The sequence below is a fragment of the Pan paniscus genome, chromosome 6, assembly GCF_029289425.2.
Source record: "Pan paniscus chromosome 6, NHGRI_mPanPan1-v2.0_pri, whole genome shotgun sequence".
Lineage (NCBI taxonomy): Eukaryota > Metazoa > Chordata > Mammalia > Primates > Hominidae > Pan > Pan paniscus.
Window position 1 is genome coordinate 94,559,471 of NC_073255.2, and position 23,354 is coordinate 94,582,824.

Here is a 23,354-nt window from a genome sequence, read left to right on the forward strand (position 1 = left end):
TTCATCGAGGTCTACCTAATTTTGTTAGTACCATGTTCACTTAAGTATTATAGTTTTATAACATTTGATGTCTATTATGTCTTGCTCCTCATTTTAATTTTTTGAAAACTAGCTCTCCTCATATGATTTAACATATGGAATTTGAAATTTTAATTTCCAGTTTTTCAAAAATTATTTCTTTTATTTATAATAAAATTACATTAAATAAATAAAATAATTTAGCATGAAGATATATTTAAATATACATCCCTCTTGCTTGAAGCATGGTGTATCTATCCAACTTCTTAAGTCTGCTTTAATTCTCTCTATATTTGGTAGTTTTCATTAAATATACACTAGACATGTTTCACTGAGGTTACTTTTAGGTATTTTGTTACCACAAATGGGAATGCCATTATAGGCAAAGCAAGCAGAAACATACGGCTTTGATGAAAGCTCTAGTCTCAACACTGTCCATATATATTTGACCACATCATTAGACCTACAAAAGTTTGCATTCAGGCAATACTCCAGATTTTATTTGATCTCATTTCTTGTTTTGAGCCATCTGGCAAGTATTCACAATTATTGATGGCAAGAATTTCTCAAACTGGATCAATAAAATGTCTTCCTTCCTAAATCCCAGTGGAATACACTGAGGACTGTGGGGAAGTTGATTTACTTAAAGATTCCGACAGTTCTGTAGAGAAAGTAAGAATGGAGGAACTAAAAGCTCTGTCACAGGCTCACTGTTCCATCTATACTTTCCCTTCCTCATCTCATTCTCACCCTGAGCACCAACCACCATATGATGTAGCTGCTGTCCAAATATAAATTTCTAGTCCAGGTCCTCTGATGAACCATAGCATAAATATATCTTCACTCAGACAAGCTCAATTTGTCCAAAACTGAACTCAAAATAATTTTGCTCAAGTAGGTTACTTCTGCATTCTATATGAGCAATGGCACTACTATCCCCCCAGCTGGTTACGCCTAAAAGAGACTATCTTAGTTTTTTGTTTCTTTTTATTTCCCCTAGAGTGTAGTCTCCACGTCTCCTTAACATCTCCTTAGTGCAGAACCTCCTCTGCATCCTATCTGCTACTGCCTTGGTTTAGGGCTCCGTTTTCCCTCTCCCAGGCCTGAGCAATAGCTTCCCCACACTTCCTCCTCTATAGTCAGCTACTCCCACCATCTATCCTTCCCACTTTAGACAAAGGGAACTTTCTAAGAAGCAAATCATTGTTGTTGACTTTTTCTCCCTTCCAAAATACTTCAATGGCTCATTATTAACTTAAGGAGAAAAAGTATTCTATTTACCTGGACAACTATATAATATCTTGCGTATTACTCATCCTGCTAAGTAACCCTTAGTTAAGTGAAAGCATTTGCATTGCTAAGGTAGTAACAGGAAACAGAGTGAAAGAAAATAGTCTGCCGAGCGTGGTGGCTCATGCCTGTAATCCCAGCACTTTGGGAGGCTGAGACAGGTGGATCACAAGGTCAAGAGATCGAGACCATCCTGGCCAACATGGTGAAACCCCATCTCTACTGAAAATACAAAAATTAGCTGCAAGTGGTGCGGGCACTACTCGGGAAGCTGAGGCAGGAGAATAGTTTGAATCCAGGAGGCGGAGACTGCAGTGAGCCAAGATGGCGCCACTGCACTCCAGCCTGGCGACAGAACGAGACTCCATCTCAAACAAAACAAAACAAAACAAACAAATAAAATAGTCAATAATCAGGCATTGAACATTCAGCTAGGAAACCTGAGGGAATCAGCACAGTTTATACCAGAATCCAGCTCCCACTCCGGGAGAGATAAGAAGAAGACTACTACTGAGGCTTAGGACAGTGTAGAGGAATGAGGAAAAGCGACCTAAAATTTTCGTGTCTGGGAGAAGAGGGAATGAGCAGTGGCTGAGGGGAGCAGGAGGTCAGCATGGAGAGATATAAGGAGACAGTTTTGGTGGCCAGCCCAGGGGCTGTGTGAAATCATTGAATGGGAGTCTCACCAATGGCAGAAGCCAAGCCAATGCCTGATTTTTGTGCTTACCTTCAAACTGCCTGTTCCTCTTCTTCCTGTCTTCAGTGGTTTTCCATCAACAGCATGCCATTTGTGGTTCATTCAGAAAAATGGCATTCTGGCCCCATGACTTTGCTTACTTTTTATACAGGCCACTTGGCATGGCCATTCTCCAGTCCCCTTTAATGGTCCAAAACATTTAGAAGACTAAGAAACAGAGAGTGAAGTGAAATTAAGTCCTGAAAGAGCCTTGTGTATCAGGGAAATCCTCAGCACTCCTACTTGGAGGGACGGCACTGCGATTAAAGCACTTCAGTGACATGTGCATACACTTAGCTCTCCAATGTGACCTGTTCCTGTGACCTCCCTTGCTTCAACCTAGTCACCTGTTCTAGTTACCCGTAGATACACCAGGTGGTGGGAAACTTTGACAACTTCACCAGCACTCTTCCTTCTACTGAGAAACTCCCTTCCCTATCCCACATAATTTTCCAGTGCACACGTTAATCTTGCAAGATCATATCTTTTTAAAAAGTGTCTGTCTCTTATCTTGTCATACACATGTAAATAAAAAGGTGCAACAAAGTTTTTGGGTATTGACCCTCCCCACCATTCCACCCACCCACCTCCACTCACCTGTGGCTCCAGCCTCCGGAGCTTATCCATCTCTCTATTACAACAAGTACTCCTTCAAGCAAATGTTGAATAAATGAATGAAAGGACAAACAAATAAATCTGTTCTGTCAAGCCTTAACAGCCAGCTGAAGGCTTAAATCAGAGAACTTAAATTGCCCCTGAAATAATCACTGCAATCTGTACTACTCTTCAGACAATTCCCTATTTCTGTCAACCTACCCCTAACTCAATATTTAACTGATTTCTAACTTTGTGTCTCAACTACGTGATGCTTTCCAAAACTAGAATTACCTTGGCAGCCAGGTTTATAGACTTCAAAGAAACCTGATGCTGCTATGGATGGAAATAGGGGGCAAGCTGGTTTGTGTGGTGAGTGCCAAGGTTAAGTAAATAGACATAGTGGAGCCAAACATTCACCTGCATTTCAATATGATCAGATTTACACACACACACACACACACACTCTTAAAGTTAGCGATTTATGCTATGAGAATGAGAATATTTTAGACTTGAGGAAACTCAAATTTAATAAAACCTGTAAGATGGCTGGCTATGACTTTATGTAAGCTGAATAAACATATCTTCATTCAGACTGATACTTCTGCCTTTCTTCTTTGAGTCTCTAATCATCCAAAGCCAACTTTTCAGTTCCTGAATGCTACAAATTATCTTCTATGAAAGTCATTGTTTTGTCTATGAAGCTTATCATAACTTCAGGGAATTTCACATTTGCATTTCTGATGGACTACAGTCTAAGGTGTTAGAAAATTGGTTTCAGCTTTCCCCACCTTTTTTTTTTCCACTGTGAAGCAGCTCATTACAAAATAGACACATTTCTAAATCAAATACTTGAGTTATTATTGATGCATGTAGAGAATAGAGATGATTTGGTTAAGAAATGCCTAAAAGTTACTTTCTTGTTCCCAAGATTTTCTAGTTGATTGAATGATTTATATGCTCAATTCCAAATTTAAATGTATGGTTTTTAATCATCATGATATAGTTAGTGGAAGGCTTTTAACCTTTACATTTAAGAAGCCCTTAGTACAACTCAAGCTTATTGACTTCTAAAGCTTAACATACAATATTTTTAAATGATTCAAGTCTATACATTTTATAGGTCTATAGTTTGAGCAATAGTAGAAGAATGTTTAAAGAGCCACTTGTTTTCCAATTACTGTAGTCATGGCTCCAAGATAGGCATGAATCCCCACCCTAAAAACAAAACATGAAAAATTGGCATACTTTGAGTAGACTACCTCTGTAAAGTATTAAAATCTCCAAACACAAAGCGACTCTAAGACTCAGTATAATTCATTTATTCGATGGCACTATAATGGGATTTCTTACACAATGAGAAGCAAGCAAATATTATCTTCTTTAAGTTCTTAAATGTTTTATTTAGTATCCCTAAATTAGGAAGGGAAACTAAACATTCACATAATCAAATATATAGGAGGGATCTGTATATTCCGTATTTTTTGAAGTTTTTTCTACTGGCAGATAGCATCTCATTTTGCTGTGACGGGCATTAAGACTGTGATTTTGAGATACGGTCAACCAAAACTTCATGCAACTAATTCCAGGGTTTATAGCAGAAAAGAAATTGTTGTGTACCTCTCATTACAACTCTTAACTATTTTTAAGGTAGCTTATATGGTTGACTTAGGGAAAAGGATGAAGATCCAGAAGAAAAATAGTGAGACTTCAGGTGATAGAGAAAAAGAGTTACAAAATGTTCTAAAAGGATAAAGCCCAAAGGCTGTAGAGCAACACAGTAATATTAAATCCTGGATTAAAGTGAAATGATTTAGGAGACTTTATAAGACATATCTGCAAAGCAATGCCTTTAGAAATATTTATTTAGTGAGCCTAATTATGTAAAATAGTGAGAACTGGTGACAAAGTACAATATTGTCTCTTCAGATATATATTTAACAAAATTAGGGAGTTTTGAGTTCGAGCATTTATCATCCTACTAAAGCCTTTAGCACATAGTTAATTCCATGGCAGGTATTATCCTGTCTTCCAGAGACAAGTACAATGGGATTAAGGAGGATGAATGGACTGTCTCACTTAGCCTGGGAGATTCAGGTGAAGTTTGTGCACAGACTTGAAAGAAATGCAGAATTTCCTAGGGTAGGCAGGAGATGGGGCTTGCAGTGAGGGAAGTAAATTTCAGAAAAAATATCATGTGCAAAAAAGGTACACTGGTATGAGACAGCATGGTGTCTTTAAAAACTGTAGAGCAGTATTCCGATAGCATTTAGTTTAACTCCATCATTATATTTTTAAGCTATTTTTTGTACTATATTTCTAAAACATGTTTCTATCCTAAGCGAACTTACACAAACACCATAACAAGGCAAAATTTGGCGCTAAAGTATAAGCCATAACATTACAAAGGCAACGCATACAGGAGATTTGATATAAGAGTGTTTTGTATATATTTCAATTATTAGCACAGGGTTAGATATAATTCATCACTCAAAACTGATTGTTTTACTTGTACAGAAGCCAGTATGACTGAAGCTCTCTTTTCAGTCAATTAATGTCCACTTGCCTGCCAGTTTTTACCGTACATACCTGTGCCCTCCATGAAGCTAATTCCCCAACTGTTTAGGAAATTCAAATGGAACTCCTAAATAGTTCACACACAGCTTTTGTTAATAAATTACCCAACATATTTCAACCAGGTCAGGCTTCACAGCTATACATTTTTAAAAAAGTGTAAATTAACTCTTGACAAGGGAAATTCAAAACCATTCAAAGGCAAAGCCTGTGAATGAGACAAAGGATGAAAGGAAAATAGATGAAGTAATGCAATAGCCAGCTGAGGAGGAAAGGATGCCAAGTAGCTGTGATACAACAGCATGAAGCAAAGTGACTTCATTAATACTCTGCAAAGTACCAGAATGCTGCACAAGACAACACTTCGTTTCCAAACCAAACACAACCAGAGTTTACCACTATTGATTTTAAGTAGCAGCTGCCTAATTGCTAGAAAGCAGATACTTGAGCAGTTGTTGAGATATGCAAATGCAAATAAGCATTGTCACAAATATATCTGTATCACAGCGAGTATGGCTTTTGGTTTAGTTAGTTATACAATGATTGTGATATTTAGCCATCAGAGTAATTGAACTTTATAAAGTAATCAGCAGTAGCAAACAGGTATATAAATAGCAGTTACTTAGATGATAGTCAAATCACAATTAAAAAATATATAAAGAACTTTATTACTGTGCTTTTATTTCCTAATTTTAAAAACATTTTAATCTATTCCAACAATAATTTACTTTAAAATGATAATCTTTGTCACAAGAATGTTTATTCTATGAATATTTACTCAGCATCTTCCATGTTAAGTGTTTATGATGCAAAAAACAAAAATTTTCCTACAGTTATTTCTGTGTTGCTGACGTTAAAAGAATTCATAGAATAAACAGCTTAGGGAAAAATGATAAATGTGTAATCACACAACTCCTTAGCATTGTTAAATATGTATCTGAAGAGATCATATTATATTATTCAACTCCCTCAAATTTAACAATCTAAAATAGTGATATATTTTGGCTGGTGAAAATTTTAGACTTGACATTCTACTGTGGATTATCAATTTCAAAGAATTACATTGCCAAGAATATGCTACAAATAATGTTCATGTTATACTGAACCTAATCTAGTTTTGCCTCCACAAGTTCAGAAGATACTTCCAATCCTTTGTCAGCAAAAGCATCCATTTTAATTGAGCATTCTGTTCCATTTACTGTATATTTAAGTTGTTGTTATTACATAGCAGGAACTGTACTAGGAGAAGGAGCCAGAAAGGTGGTGACATACTTTTCCTTTCATGGGGAAACAGTCTAATGGAGAGAAGGACAAGTAAGAAACCACAAAGTGTATTTTGGTAAGTGTTTTGAGAGGAGCTCTAGAGGCTCAAAGGAGGAGTTGTTGGTTGGGTCCCCTGAGAAAGCAGGCCTTGAAATAAGGACTTGAATAGAATTAGTTTATTTGGGAAATGATTACAGGGAACACTAGTAGGGAGCGAGGGAGCAAGACAGGAAAGAGATAGAGTCAATTAAAGGCGCGTTGTCCAGCAAGTTCCCACCTGGCTGGCTGAAGCCTAATCCAACTGGGGAAGTTTGGGAAATGGTGTAAGACACAGTCTCAAATTTATCACACCTAAGGGAGAGGGATTTGGAGTATTTATAACTGCCAGCAGTCCTTGGTTGCAGTCTATTCAGAAAGGTATTAATTCTCTTACGCTTATGATTTGCAAAGGAAAAGAAAGTCCTCAGACCAAAACAATAACAGCAACAACCAAAAACTGTTTTCATTTGGAAGGAGGACCAAAAGGAAGGAATAAGGGTCAGGCACTGACTCTACAGGTACTCACTGATCTCTTTGTTATGACTATGGAGTTTTCTTTACTTTATTCCCACATTTTTTCACTGCACTGGGACCTGCATTTTTTTTTCTGTTTTGTCATTTGTCACGTTTGACTTTCTACTTTTCCTTAGTTAGGTCGTGAGACCAATCACAGAAATTATTTATTTATACATTTTCAAAATGTCTTTTCCTCTCCTACCCTTCTTCATGCTATTTCAAAAATTACACCACTGGATACATTTAAATGTTCTTCCTGTTTTGCATCTAAACCCAGCAGTGAACTATCACTAGAGAAAAACACCTGACTTCAGTGAACACCTGGTCTCAGATAAATTCATGACCACAGACCTCAAGTAGGTGCTGAGCACAGCCCTGCCATCCTCTTGCTACCCCCATCCTCCACTCCCAAACTTGATTATTTCATAATGGCTCCATGGTCAAAGTTTGATAACCATGCCTCAGCTGATAGTCTTGCCTCCTATTTCACTGAGGAAATGGATGCTGTCATAAAACAAAATACTTCATTTTATCACTAACAATTCTACCTAATTATCATTATCTATGCCCATGAACTCCATTTTCCACCTGTTACAACTGATGAACTTTATTGCTATGGCCAAAACTTCCAATGATACACTGGATCTCATCCCTTTTTTTGTCAACTCAAGAACTTTATTCCTACAGTTATCCATCTTTCCTAAAACATATATCTCTATATCTGTAGGATTAGTTTCATCAGCATTTGAACATACTCTAGGAAGTACCACAGTAATGTGAGCTTTAGTAATTAAATACCAAACTAAATAGCATTTCTAAGCCTCAGTTACTTCATCTATCATAAAGAATAATAAAATCTACCTTTTTGGATTATTGTTAGCATTAAATAAAATGAAGCATAAAAAGCTCCCAAAATATATGACATTGGTTAATAATTTATTATTAATATTCTATTACATAGCTAAATATAACAAAGCTAAAATATTGTCTTCTCTCAAGCATATCTTGATTTGTACATTCATTCTGGAACAGATACTCAGACTCAAAGCTCACTGGAGAGCAGAATGAGTATTCCAAAAATGGCCATCATATGTCTGGACCCATATTCTCTTCTAGAACATTGCCCCTACTCCATCAAGAAGTTGAGTGTATGTACTGCTCTCTGAACCTGGGTAGGTCCTTATGACTTTTTGACTTTTTCAACTGATATGGTATGGCAGAAGCAAAGCTGTGTACATCTAAGGCTAGGCATTAAAAGGGGATAGTGCATCCGCCTGGTGCTAGTGCTCTCTCGCTCTCTCTCTTTTCTCCCTCTCTCTGTCTCTTTCTCTCCTTCTCTTAAAATGATCACCCCTGGAAATGAGCCAAGTAACCCAGGCTACTTGGACCAGCCCATGTTGAAAGAAACTGAAGTTCCCACTCTGTAGTCATGGCTATGCTTTACAGCTGACAGAGCACCACCTTGCCTGCTGTGTGAGTGAGCCATCTTAGAAGCAGATCCTCCAGTGTTCAGATGACTCACATCATCTGGTGTTGTATAGATATGGCTTTTACATAATGACACAAACTCAATATTTTTAAAACATTTATTCATGGAGTAACACTGCCAACTTGGACTGTGAGAGCAGAGACATTAAAAAATGAAAAGGGGTCTTTAGACTCCAAATTTATACAAGCAGGAAGCAGACTGAGAAAACTACTTCATCAAACACATGTTACATATTATGGAAGAGGAAGGATAATTCAGAAGCAGAACCAAGAATTTAAAGACCAGACCCAAGAGCCATGGAGCTGACATGACAAAGTGCCACAGACTGGGTGACTTAAACAACAGAACTTGATTTTCTCACAGTTTTGGAGGCTAGAAGTCTGAAGTCGAAGTGTCAGAAGGGTTCGTTTTTCCTATGGCTTGACTTCTTGGCTTATAGATTGCTGTCTTCTCCTTACATCTTCCCAGTGGTCTTTCCTCTGTGTGTGTCTGTGCTTAATTTCTTCTTCTTAAAAGAATGCCAGTCATATTGGACAAGAGCTACCCGTACAACCTCATTTTAATTAACTCTTTAAACATCCTACTCCTGATGAAGAGTAAACTGAGGCTCAATAAAACCTTAAAGAGTTTATTTGAGCAAGCAACAATTCATGAGTTGGGTAGCTCCAAACCAGAAGTGGTTCAAGAGCTCCAGTGAGGAAATGCAAGGAGGAGGCTTTTATAGGATGAATACAGAGGGAAAGCAAAGAAAATATTTGATTGAGTACAATTATACAATTGCCTTCTTTGGCCTATCCCATTGGAAAGTCTCTAGTTTTACAATTATAAGTTTATTGGCTACTTCTGATTGGTTGAGCTTAAACTCTGGTTTTCTTTAATATAGGCATTTACAGGAAGTAGCTCAAGTTAAGTTTCACTGATGTTCACAAATCAAGCAAGGTTTAAGTCATTTATGAGGCCTCACTGGTTTCATCTTCTCAGAGATTTTTTAGGCCTTGTCTCCATTTTAAGGTATTTTAACACTCCAAATACAGTCATATTCTAAGGTACTTGGGATTGGGATTTCAGCATATAAATTTGTGGGGACACAATCCAACCCATAACACCACTGCTTTGGGATTTCTTCTTACATGGTAATAGATAATCCAAACATCCCCTGTTTCCTGATAATATCCTAAATTGTTTACACAGCACTTCTGGGAGTGTCCTTTCTCATTCACTTTTGAACCATTTAAGGACTAGGACTTTACTTTGTGTTTCTGTAGTCTTCACGCATAGCACAAATTTCACAATCAAAGCAGCCCTGGCACATAATAGGTCTTCAATAAATGTTTGATGATTAAATTCCTCAAAGGCCGCATCATGCTCTCTAAATGTTTTTTCAATGTGCATCTCTTAGAATGGTCTACTGTCATCTATTCTGTGATGGAAGAGGCAGTGTCACTTTTTTTGGCTAATAATTGTCAACTCAGCATTCAAAGCCCTGCAGTTTGACTCCAGTCTATCTTTCTTGCCTCATTTTCCACTTCCCCTTACCACTTGCACTACACTTCAACCCGTCTTGGCCATAAGCTCTTTCTTCATCATGTTCCACATTTTTTCCATTGTTGGCTATGAATAAGTGGGCAAATGTGCAGAGGTCTACTTCCTTTTGGATATTTTTCTTGATTCCTCCTAACCATCTAAGATAATTGTTGTTTCTGGCAAACGCTTTTACACCATTTTGTACTTTGGCACTCACCTTATTCTATCATGTAATTCATTCATATGTAAACTCCTTCTACCTTAGTTCTCAGATTGTAAGCTGCTGTAAGGAGTGCTTCATGTTCATATTTACACTCCCTGAAGTCCTCAGAAGAACATTTGTAGCTTAGTAGATCCTCAAGTATACGTTAAACTGCCTTAAATTGATTAAAAACTAACTTAAGTCATCTCCCCTTATGGATATTAAGTATATTGACTTTAAAGGGTTTTCTTGCTGCTGCAAGTCATAACAGTAAATAGATGTAGAGAGAAATGTTTACAAGGACTATAATTAAGCAAAATAGGCTTTCTCTGACTTTTGCAAGCAAACTAATTTGTGTGTATATCATTTAGAATTGATTAAAATTTTAAATTTAATATCTGAAATTATTTGATTATTTTGGTTCTTGTGTTATAGTTATTTCTTCTGATATCTGATCTGCTATGATGATGTAGGTTAATCTCTTCCAACTTGATTTACAAAACTTGTTTTCAATTGCTGTACCACTCATTTCCTCAAAGGTTGCCTCTCATATCTCCTCATCATATATACCTCTTCAAATTCAATCGAGATTTCAATTCTTCTCACTTCTCCCCAACCTGTGAGTACCACTTTGTTGCACTGTAAAAATGCATAAGAACTCCTTCACATTATTTGAATTTTGCAATATATTATGTATTCTCAGAAAAAGCACTACATTGACACCCATAGTGTTGAACTACATAATTTTAAAAAGAGCTGATTTGAGTACAAAATAATTATTTAACTGACTACTTAATATCTAAGTATATCTTTCACTTAAAACAACTGATGGAATTTCTTTGACCAACACCAGCATCTCATGTGACTTAGTAAAAACATTTGTATATTTAGATACTGGCAACAGAAAAATGGCTTGGAGATTTCTCAGCAAAACTATTCTGTTTCAGAAATGTTTTGTTTCATATTTTATTAGTATATAATTATAATACTCTAAATGTCAGTTACAAAAATTAAATGAATAGTTGTGTTTTTGAATATTTACTCTACCACCTCTTGGTGTTCTGCTCAATAATGTACAGTGTGACTAAGTATAGTAACTCTATGAGTGACTATACAGAATTTCATACCCTTCTCCTCAAAGAGTGGTTAAAATACTCGGAGAACATCTCCATTCTTTAATAGATGTTAGAAAAAATCACTTTAAAAAGTCCTTTAGATTTAATAATTTAAAAAACGGGAACTCCTTTTTAGCAAAAATTTGATTATAAGGGTTTTTTAAGTTTCCACTATTATTGAATGTCAGTTAATTCTTAATTCATTCTTCTGTATCTTCTGAAAAATGTGGCAGTGAAAAAAATTTCAATCAACCACAATTACATGTCTACCAACCCAAGAATCATTAAGTTAATTAACCTTTAAATTCAAGAATCAACTAAAAGGAAATGTTCATTGAAATCAGTTTTTAAACAAAATTAAAAGTAAGATTCCAAGCCAATATTTTTTGGTTAAAGTTTTTAGCTTTCAAATTCAGATGATAAAGCAAACTAAATGAATAAACTATGTCTTTCAGTAGCTATAACCCTAGTTCATATAGTAGGAAATTATTGTCATGCTACATGATCAAGTCAACTAAAGTGCCTAGGAACATAGGAGTTATTGAGTCAGTCCAATCTAGACCATTTTGTTAAGCTCCAGAAACTATAGAATTTACTTAATTGGCACCCTGATAAATGGTTCTCCAATCTAATTGGTATAATTACCAAAAGGCAGGTACAGTGTAATGTATTTAAATGACTCAAATCAATAGGTTCATGGAATATCTTTTTCATTAAAAGAGAGTTATTAACTTATTCAATGTAGTCTACTACATATCAATATCTAGCTCCAAATATATTCTAGTATACCTTGTCTCCAGATCTATGATTAAGAAAGAGATTATAAGTGCTTTCTATGGTTTTCATCTATCTGGAACAAAATTGAAAACTTAGCAAAGGGAGATTCTTTTCAACTAAAATTTATCAGAGCTGCACTGAATATACTTTCTTGTTTACCAAGAACTGTGTGATGATACTTAAATAAATGATTATTTCCATCACCTATCAAAATGTCCAAAGGCTTGATTTTCATCCGTCCTATTATAGTCCATCTATTGTCTTCTCTGATGCACAGTATCATGAAGAAAAAGTTAAGAATTATTATGAAGGAAGTGTCTTTTCTTCCCTTCAGCAGGAAAGATGAATGTTTTACTCATGAAAGTTATGAGGTAGAAAAATAGCTATTCCATTTTGTTTTTCACTTTTGATATGATATAAATTTCAGTGGAGACCTTAGAGATTCATAAGAAAGAAAATGAAAAACAAAGTCCTCAAAAATACTTTTTTTTTTTTTTGTCAGAAGAGCATCATTATTTTTAAGTTTCTCACAAACTTGTTTGTTCTGTCTCCAGTACTTTGATCTCCTGGTAATTTTAGAGTAATTGAGAATATTTTCTAACATACGTGTCAACATAATGAAGGAGCTGGGACCTAAATGAAGAAGTGACAGAATTTACAGTGGCTTTGAATGCTGGTTCCTGAATGGATTTGCTTGACTGCAATTCAATCTTTTTTGTGGCTCAAGGCTCACTCACCTCTAAAAGGTACTTTGTCAGAATCGATTTAAATCAATTTCTGTGGAAATTAAAATTAAATATGGTATCCCTAAGATTCTTGCATTTATTTCAATTTTTAAATTATTGATTTATACATGATTTTTATGCCCCTATCATTATATGAACATTTATATAATTAGTGCTGATAACCAATATGCAATTTCATTTCTTTCTCTGAGATAGCTTTCATTACATTTACTTTTCACATCAGAATCTGGCATTCCAGTCTTCTTGAAGCTTAATTCTTTTATTGAAATTTAGTTATAGATATCCCATGATGTTCTCTCCCTGGAAGTTGGTATTATAAGCTTGTTATTGTTCGTTTAAAGTTGGCTATAGAAGGATATTCTTCCCCAGTTTGTCTTTAGAGGTTAGAGCTTATCAATTTTTTTTTTTTAAAGAAATTTGGGGAGGTTGTTTCACTTGTGATTGTCAAAAGTTCTGAGTTTCTTTTGTTGTTGTTTTTGTTTTTGTTTGTTTGTTTGTTTTTGAGACAGTCTCGTTCTGTCGACCAGGCTGGAGTGCAGTGGCACGATCTCGGCTCGCTGTAACCTCCACCTCCCGGGCTCAAGCAATTCTCCTGCCTCAGCCTCCTGAGTAGCTGGGATTCCAGGTGTGTGCAAGTTCTGAGTTCTTTAAAGCTTTTTAAAAAGGCTTTTCCAAATGTTTTTCTCTTAGGAGATTTAGAAATTTTATCTATATTTCATTGCATTGCAATTACATCTGTGTCCTGAAACATTGGTTATTCTTCCGGGTTTTGATGGTTACTAGATGAGTGTGTGTGTGTGTGTGTGTGTGTGTGTGTGTGTGTGTGTGTGTGTTATGAACAATGCTAGATTATTGGGGAAAATCAGAATAATTTGAATGCCATCACACTATCCACAGGAAAGGCATATTTGTTTATACAAAGAGAAACGAGAAAATCTTTTGTGATCATGCAGGACCAGAAAGTGATAAAAATATATGGTTCTGTAGAAATAAATGTTTAGCTGGAAGGAAATTGGCAGTTTTCTTCTTTGTATTTGCTACCAAATTTCTTCAACCTTAAAGTTTTACAAAATTGTTGATACTCAGGAAGAAATGAGAAAAGAGAATATAGGAGAATTTATTTTAGCCAGCGAGAAATTTTAGAATTTGGTGGATATAATGTATAATATAACTATAAATTCAAAACTGTACTTGTCTGTGATATCATTAGTAGAATCTTTTAGAAATCAGGATTTTAAAAATATTAATATTTGTAAAATTAACATTGACACTTAATACAAAACATACATTACCTTGTTATGTTGCTGCATATCCAGAGTGTAAACTAATGATGAAAATGATAATAATGATCACAATCATGCTAACAGAAAATAACATTTGTTGGGTTCTTACTCTTTAACATATTACCTACCGTTTCTCATTGAGTTTTGTGGAGACAGTATGCTCAATGATTTTACTAGATAAGAAAACATTACATCACATATCTCATACAATTTCTTACTGTTAAAATTAAGTATGATGACTAAAGTAATTATAAAATTCTGTCCTCAAATGCACATTATTCACACACACAATATTTCTTTTGTTTGTTTGTTTGTTTTTGTTTTTGTTTTTGTTTTGAGACAGAGTCTTGCTCTGTCTCCCAGGCTGGAGTGCAGTGGCCTGATCTCAGCTCACAACAACCTCCGCCTCCCGGGTTCAAGCAATTCTCCTGCCTCAGCCTCCCGAGTAGCTGGGACTACAGGCGTCTGCCACCATGCCTGGCTAATTTTTGTATTTTTAGTAGAGACGGGGTTTCACCATATTGGCCAGGCTGGTCTCGAACTCCTGACCTTGTGATCTGCCTGCCTTGGCCTCCCAAAGTGCTGGGATTACAGGCGTGAGCCACCGTGCCCAGCCCACACAATATTTCTTAAAATGTTATGGATTTATATTTTATCTTTTTAAATCCACCATTAATGTAAATGTATTCACCAGACCCTTAGGGTTTCAGCAAAGAACGTGAACTTTTCTCAATTCATTTGTTTATTCACTGGTAATATTTCATATTGAAATTGAGAAGACGAGAGAATTATGATAAAAGTCGCTTTTGTCCAGTCAATGCTATTAAGCGAGTTAACCATAGACATTCTCTCAAATCAGCTAATAGAATTGTATTTTCAGTGGATATTTTTAATTGCATTAAATACAAAAGATATAAACTAAATTATTCATCCTAATTATACAAAAAAGATGATAAACTTAAGCAATATGACTATCTGTATAATTCACTCAGAAATTAAGATTTTCAAATCACCAACAGTTTAGATCAAAACAAAAGGTATAAATAAAAGGCCTCTAACGGTATCAACTACCTCCTAAATTTCAATAACAGAATCTTTTATGAAATTTAAATTAATACGGCATTATTGAATATACACGAAGCAGAATAATCCTTAAATATATTTGTGCCAATCTGGTTTTGGAGAAAGTTTTAAACTTTATGAAGTCCTAATATATAAATTGTTTTTATATTATGGAATACTTACAAATATCTAATGAGCTATCTTGGCGATGAGACCTAAGCCTAAACATAAAATTTATTTATGTTTCATGTATGTCTTATGTACATCACCTGAAGGTAATTTTATACAATATTTTAAATAAATTTGTTCATGAAACAAAGTTTTGATGGCATTTTATTATGACCTGCCACCTAAGATCAAGTAAGAAATTTTCTGATGGCATGTAGGTGCTCAATTTTAGATTTTAGAGTATTCTGGATTGGGGGCATTCCTAATCCAAAAATCTGAAATCCAAAGTGCTACAAAATTTGAAACTATACACACCAATACACACACATATATATATTTAGTTTCCTGACTTGTGTGCCTGTATATGTGTGTGTTGCTTTTACAGACCATGTCTTTGTGTTGGACATGTCAGTTTAATATGCCTGCCATATCCCAATTCCATTTAGCATAATTTGTCTTCTTCGAACTCTTAAAAGAGATATGCAGCATACCAGCTGACCTCACATGAATGGTTATAGATACAGGCATGCCTCATTTTATTATTTTATTTACTGCACTTTGCAGATATCATTTTTTTTTTTTAACAAATTGAAGGTCTGTGGCGATCCTGCATCCAGCAAGTTATTGGCATTGTTTTCCAACAGCATGTGCTCACTTCTTGTGTTTGTGTCTCATTTTGGTAATTATCACAATATTTCAAACTTTTAAATTATTACGTTATGGTAGTCTTTGATGGTGGTCTGTGATCATTGATCTTTGATATTACTATTGTAATTGTTTTGGAGTGCCTGACATGAGCCACATCCATGTGGATTTAATAAATGTTGTGTGCATTCCAACTACTTTGCCAACTGCTCTCTCATCTCTCTCACTCTCCTTGGGCTTCTCTATTTCCTGAGAAAAAATTGAAATTAGGCCAATTAATAACCCTATAATAGCCTCTAAGTCATGGGTGTTCAATCTTTTGGCTTCCTTAGGCCACATTGGAAGAAGAATTGTCTTGGGCCACACATAAAATATACTATCACTAATGATAGCTGTTAAGCTAAAAAACAAAATCAGAAAAAAACTCATAATGTTTTAAGAAAGTTTATGAAATTTGTGTTGGTCAACGCATATCCTGGGCTGCAGGCTGAGCGTTGAACAAGCTTGTTGCAAGTGTCCAAGTGAAAGGAAGAGTTGCATATCTCCCTCTCACTTTAAATTGAAATCTCAAAATGATTAAGCTTAGTGAGGAAGGGATATTGAAAGCTGAGAAAGGCAGAATGCTAGTCCTTTTGCATCAAGCAGTTAACCAAGTTGTGAATGCAAAGGAAAAGTTCTTGAAGTAAATTAAAAGTGCTACCCCAGTGAACACACCAATGATAATAAAATGAAACAACTGTATTACTGATATAGAAAACATTTTAGTGGTCTGGATAAAAGATCAAAACAGCCACAATAGTCTCTTAAGCCAAACTCAAATCCAGAGCAAGACCCTAACTGTCTTCAATTCTGTGAAGGCTGACAGAGGTGAGGAAGCTGCAGAAGAAAAGTTGGAAGCTAGAGGAGGTTGGCTCATGAGGTTTAAGAAGCTATCTCTATAACATAAAAGTCTAAGATGAAGCAGCAAGTGCTGATGCAAAAGCTGCAGCAAATGATCCAGAAGATCTAGCTAAGATCATTGAAGAAAGTGCCTACAGTGAAGAACAGATTTTCAATGCAGAAAAACAGCCTTCTGTTGGAAGAAGATAGCATCTAACACTTTCATAGCTAGAAAGCAGAAGTCAATGTCTGGCTTTTAAAGCCTCAAAAGACAATCTGAGTCTCTTGTTAGGGGCTAATGCAGCTGGCAACTTGATGTTGAAGCCAATGGTCATTTATCATTCCAAAACTTCTAGGACCCTTAAGAGTTATGCTAAATCTACTCTGCTTGTGCTGTATAAAATGGAATAACAAAGCCTTGATGGCAACACTTCTATTTACAGCATGGCATGCTGAATATTTTATGCCCTATATTGAGACCTACCCTTCAGACAAAAATATTCTCTTAAAAAATATTACTGCTCTTTAACAATGAACCTAATCACCCAAGAGCTCTGATGGACACATACAAGGAAATCAATGTTGCATTCATGTCTGCTAACAAAACATCCATTCTACAGCACATAGATCAAGGAGTAATGTTTGCTTTGTAGTCTTATTATTTAAGAAATATTTTAAGGCTATAGGGCTATAGCTGCTATAGATAGTGATTACTTTGATAGATCTGGGCAAAGTAAATTGAAAATCTTCTGGAAATAATTCACCATTCTAGATGCCATTAGTGATTTCTGGGAAGAAGTCAAAATATCAACATTTGTAAGTTTGGAAGAAGTCGATTCCAGCCCTCATGGATAATTTTGAGGGATTCAAGACTTCAGTGGAAGTCCCTGAAGATGTGGTGGAAATAGCAAGATGAATTAGAATTAGACGTAAAGAATTAGAATTAAAATTAGAATTAGATATAATGCCTGAAGATGTGACTGAATCACTGCAGTCTTCTGATAAAACGAACAGATGAGGAATTCCTTCTTATGGCTGAACAAAGAAAGTGATTGATTTCTTGAGATGGATTCTACTTCTAGTGAAGATACTGTGAACATGTTTTGAAATAAAAACAAATTATTTAAAATATTTCAAAAACTTAGTAGATAAAGCAGTGGCAGAGTTTGAGAGGATTTACTCCAGTTTCGAAAGAAGATCTACCATGGGTAAGATGCTATAAAAGGAAATAGCATGCTACAGAGAAATCTTTCATGAAAGAAAGAGTCAATAGATATGACAAACTTCATTTGTTGTCTTATTTCAAGAACTTGGCATAGCCTTCCCAATCTTCAGCAACCACCATTCTGATTAGTCAACGGCCATCAACATGGAGGCAAGACCCTCCACAAGCAAAAAAATTACATCTAATTGAAGGCTTAAATGATTGTTAGCACTTTTTAACAATAAAGTATTTTTAATTAAAGTTTGTACATTGTCTTTTAGACATAATGCTAGTGCACACTTAATGGATTACAGTAAGTGTAAACATAAATTTTTTATCGACTGGGAAACCAAAAAATCATCTGACTTACCTTTCTGCAATATTTGCATTATTTGGGGGCCTGGAATTAAGCCTGCAGTATTTCAGGTGAATGCCTATAATTAGACTGGAGTGTATATTTGATTCTAGGAGATCCAATCAATAGTCAATCAGTTTTTTCTTTAATTATCAGAAATAAGAGGCAGAGAAACTGTATTCTGAAGGCAACAGGTTCTGCGTTGGACAAGTTATGTAAAAGTTTTGGCCTGAGCTGACAACCTTGCAAATTATTACAACCTCCTAAATGATGAATAAACAGAAAGGGTGGGCAGGGAAAATTCAGTTGTAGACTAAAAGAGTGGAACAGACTCTAAGAAGCAAGAAACCTGCAGGATCAGAAAGATGTGAAGCTCAAGTACTTGTTTTAAGATGCCTTGGATCCTATGAGTCCACATTTCCTTTTCAAATCTTAAAATATTCAAAAGAAGACATTTATGCAGCCAAAAAACACATGAAAAAATGCCCACCATCACTGGCCATCAGAGAAATGCAAATCAAAACCACAATGAGATACCATCTCACACCAGTTAGAATGGCAATCATTAAAAAGTCAGGAAACAACAGGTGCTGGAGAGGAGGTGGAGAAACAGGAACACTTTTACACTGTTGGTGGGACTGTAAACTAGTTCAACCATTGTGGAAGTCAGTGTGGTGATTCCTCAGGGATCTAGAACTAGAAATACCATTTGACCCAGCCATCCCATTACTGGGTATATACCCAAAGGACTAGAAATCATGCTGCTATAAAGACACATGCACACGTATGTTTATTGCGGCACTATTCACAATAGCAAAGACTTGGAACCAACCCAAATGTCCAACAATGATAGACTGGATTAAGAAAATGTGGCACATATACACCATGGAATACTATGCAGCCATAAAAAAGGATGAGTTCATGTCCTTTGTAGGGACATGGATGAAATTGGAAATCATCATTCTCAGTAAACTATCACAAGAACAAAAAACCAAACACCGCTTATTCTTACTCATAGGTGGGAATTGAACAATGAGAACACATGGACACAGGAAGGGGAACATCACACTCTGGGGACTGTTGTGGGGTAGGGGGAGGGGGGAGGGATAGCATTGGGAGATATACCTAATGCTAGATGACGAGTTAGTGGGTGCAGTGCACCAGCATGGCACATGTATACATATGTAACTAACATGCACATTGTGCACATGTACCCTAAAACTTAAAGTATAATAATAATAAATAAAATAAAATAAAATAAAAATTCACCCAGCCAGTTTTTCTTGGAATATTTTGAATGGGCATTTATTCTTTACAACTAAAATGATTTTCTTGTTTGGCTTTTCTTTCATTAGATAAATGTATACATCTTGGAAAAAAATTAGCATATCAGGACAAAGTTACATTTATACAATTACATTTCATTATTTTTCACTAAAAAAATATGTTACTATAAAGCAGGTAGCAGAGTTTATCTTGGAAAAGAAAGCCAATACAATGATGGTCTTTAAATGTGGATGGAGAGGCATCCAAGGCATGCCAATGTGTCCTACAGCATGACACAGCTGCTGGAAGAGGCAGAGGTGAGGGTAAGAAACAATGTAAAATATTATAAGGGAGGTGACTCAAACCACATGGAGTATGTGCACATGTGTGTAAACATGGATAGAACTTATGTTTCTAACAAAGTGATTCATTTTCTGAAGTCAGGGACTGTTTTATTCTCTTGTACTTCTCAATGTCTTGAATAGCAATAAGTCCATAGAAGGAGCCAAATAAATAAATGAATCTGAGTTTTGCCTTCCTCAATGACCTTGGGCAAACTGTTTAATCTTGATTACAACACAAATATTTTTTATAGCTATAATAAACTATAGCTGTGTTGTGATTGGAATAGATGAATGAATGAATGAATGTTTTTTCAGAACCTGTTAGTACCAGCATATTAGTAAGGTTAGCAAACAATCCTAAGCCCTCCAAATCTAGGGCTTTCTCACTCCCCTATCCCCACAAAAAGATGGATTTCTTACTCACCTCACATGATAGCTGCAAATAACTGCTGGTCTGCTCCATGTGTTTTCTCCATCATGGAATCCAGCCTGAAGGTGAAGCTCCTGTCTCCCACATTGCTGATCTGGTGGCAGAGGGAAAGGAGCAATTGAATAACAACGTGATTATGCTTTAAGTTGCTGCTCAGCAATGTCATAAGTTATTTCTACTAACACGTACATTGACCAAAGTCAGTCACCTGACTCAATGGGATGAACTTACAAACCACTCACAGAAACTAATACTGCAAATAACATGGCAATGAGAAGTAGGATATGGAAAGACCCAAGACATTTCTGGATTAGGTATTGTTCCCTGAAAGCAAAACATCTTCAGTTCTTTATTTGTCATGGATCTTGGAACTGACGTCTACAAAGACCTTCTTTTTCCATTCTCTTCCTCGGCCATATCTGAAGAGGTTATTAAAGGATATGCCCTTCTTGGTGGCTCAGATGGCTTTGCAGCCTATTTTCTGCCTGTAAAAGTTTGGATCTCCATATGGGGTTACAAGGTAAAATATAGTGTTCACTGTTAAATTTGAATTTTGATAAACTACAAATAATATTTTAGCATAAGTATGTCCTAAATATTGCATGAGATATAATTATACTAAAAATATTATTTGTTATTTATTTGAAATTCAAAGTTAATTCGGCATTCTGTATTTTTATTTATTACTCTGGACACCTTAGTACTCAAAGGGAATTTCAAGTCTCAAATAATTATAGTCTGTTTAATTTAGAGTGCTGGCACAACTCTCTCAAAAGCATAGTAAGATTTTTATTTATTTGATACCAGTTTCCAGTGCCAATGTACACACTTTTTCCCCCTAAAATAGGCCTTTCTCTCTAGTTTTAGCTGCCAGTCATTTAAACTTAGCAAGATTCTATGGGAAGGTCTTACTCTGAGTCTCCTTTCCATGAGAAATTTTGACCAATTGGAAAGATTGAATGGGTGCCACATTAGTTATTTCTGAGTTTTAATAATAGGCTTTAGCTCCCTTAACCCCCAATTGGGTCTTTGTCTTGAGGCTGAGTGTTAACGAGCCTTTGTCACTAAAATTTCACAATGTTACGTTTTACTGGCAGAAATGTAAAGGAATTACACCTCTTGTCTCTGTTAGTAAACTGGCCAATTCTTTCTTTTCTCATCTTGTTCTTCAAGTACCTTATCAAATGCTGCCAACATTACATGAGTAGCTTTCTGTTTTCCAACGTGTCCACGTACAGCTCAAGCTCATACAATACATTGCCTGTCTTCTAAGTAATTACAAGCAACAATGATATTAAATGTTCCGCTTATACATATGCATAATGAGTTGTCTTGCATCCCATCAACAATAAATACCCTCTTAGACAACTACCCCGTTCAAAAGCCAATGGCACATATATTGGTGTTCTATTTCAGCAGAACACAGCTTACATGTTCCATTTTATTAATTAGTTAATTTTGCTAGGTTACACTGTACTCTGACAAAATCTTAGTGGTTTACTACAACTAAGGGTTGTCTTACTCCAGATCTCAGCAGAAAGGCTTTCAGTTTTTCCCTGTTCAGTATGATGCTAACTGTGGGTTTGTCATCTATGGCCTTTGTTATTTTAAGGTATGCCCCTTCTATACCCAGTTTATTGAAGGGTTTTAATATAAAGGGAGGTTGAATTTTCTTGAATGCTTTTTCAGCATGTATTGAAATGATCATATGGATTTTGTTCTTGGTTCTGTTAACGTGATGTATCATCTTCATTGATTTGTGTATGTTGGACTCATTGCACCCTTGTGATAAAGCCCATTTGATCATGGTGAAAATCTGTTGTTGCATTCAGTTTGCTAGTATTTTGTGGAAGATTTTTGCATTTATATTTTTCAGTGATATTGGCTTATAGTTTTTGTCCTTGTTGTGTCCTTGTCTAGTTTTGATAACTGAGTAATGTTGGCTTCATATAACAAGTTTGAAAGTATTTCCTGCTGTTCGATTTTGATTTTGAAGAATTTGAATAAATTATTATTAGCTTTTCTTTAAATGCTTGGTAGATTTCAGCCATGAAACCATTGGGTCTTGAGCTTTTCTTTGGTGGGAGACTTGTTTTATGGCTTCAGTCCTTTACTTGCTATTGGTTTATTTAGGTTTTCTAGTTCTTCATGGTTCAATCTTGGTAGTTGCATGTATCCAGGAAATTAACCATTTCTTCTAGGCTTTCCAATTTGTTGACTTATAGTTGTTCATAATAGTCTCTAGTGATTCTTTGTGCTTTCAGCTGTTATGTCTCCTTTTTCATTTCTGATTTTATTGGGTCTTTTCACTTTTTTTCTTAGTCTAGCTAGAGATTCGTTGATTTTGTTTGTCTTTTCACAAAAAACAATTATTAGGTGTTAGTAAAGCAACTTACTTGTATGGAGAAATTTTATGTCAGAGAATAACAAGAGCTATTATATGTGAAGGTAAATAATAAAAATTATTTAAAGATTTCTTGTAAATTTAGACTTTTTTCTGCAGAATACGTGGAGGCAAGTAGTGTCTTCATGAAACCAGGCTCTTAAGATACTGAAATAGTATCAACGTGTTGAGTATTAAAAAGTGACACAATTGAGTGGTACTATGCCACTTCAGTGTACTGAGGAAGTAAATGTTAACTTTGCAATTGCTATGTACTGTAAAAAAAGAAAGAAAGAAAGAAGACAACTAGAAGATTATTATATAGTTGGCACGTGTCTTAAGTCCTACCTGAGATTAGAAAGTTTCATTGAATTTTTCTGGCTAAAAAAATTAAATTAAATCAATTATAAAAGTATTCTACTTACACTTGTCATTTTAGCATCAATGGAATT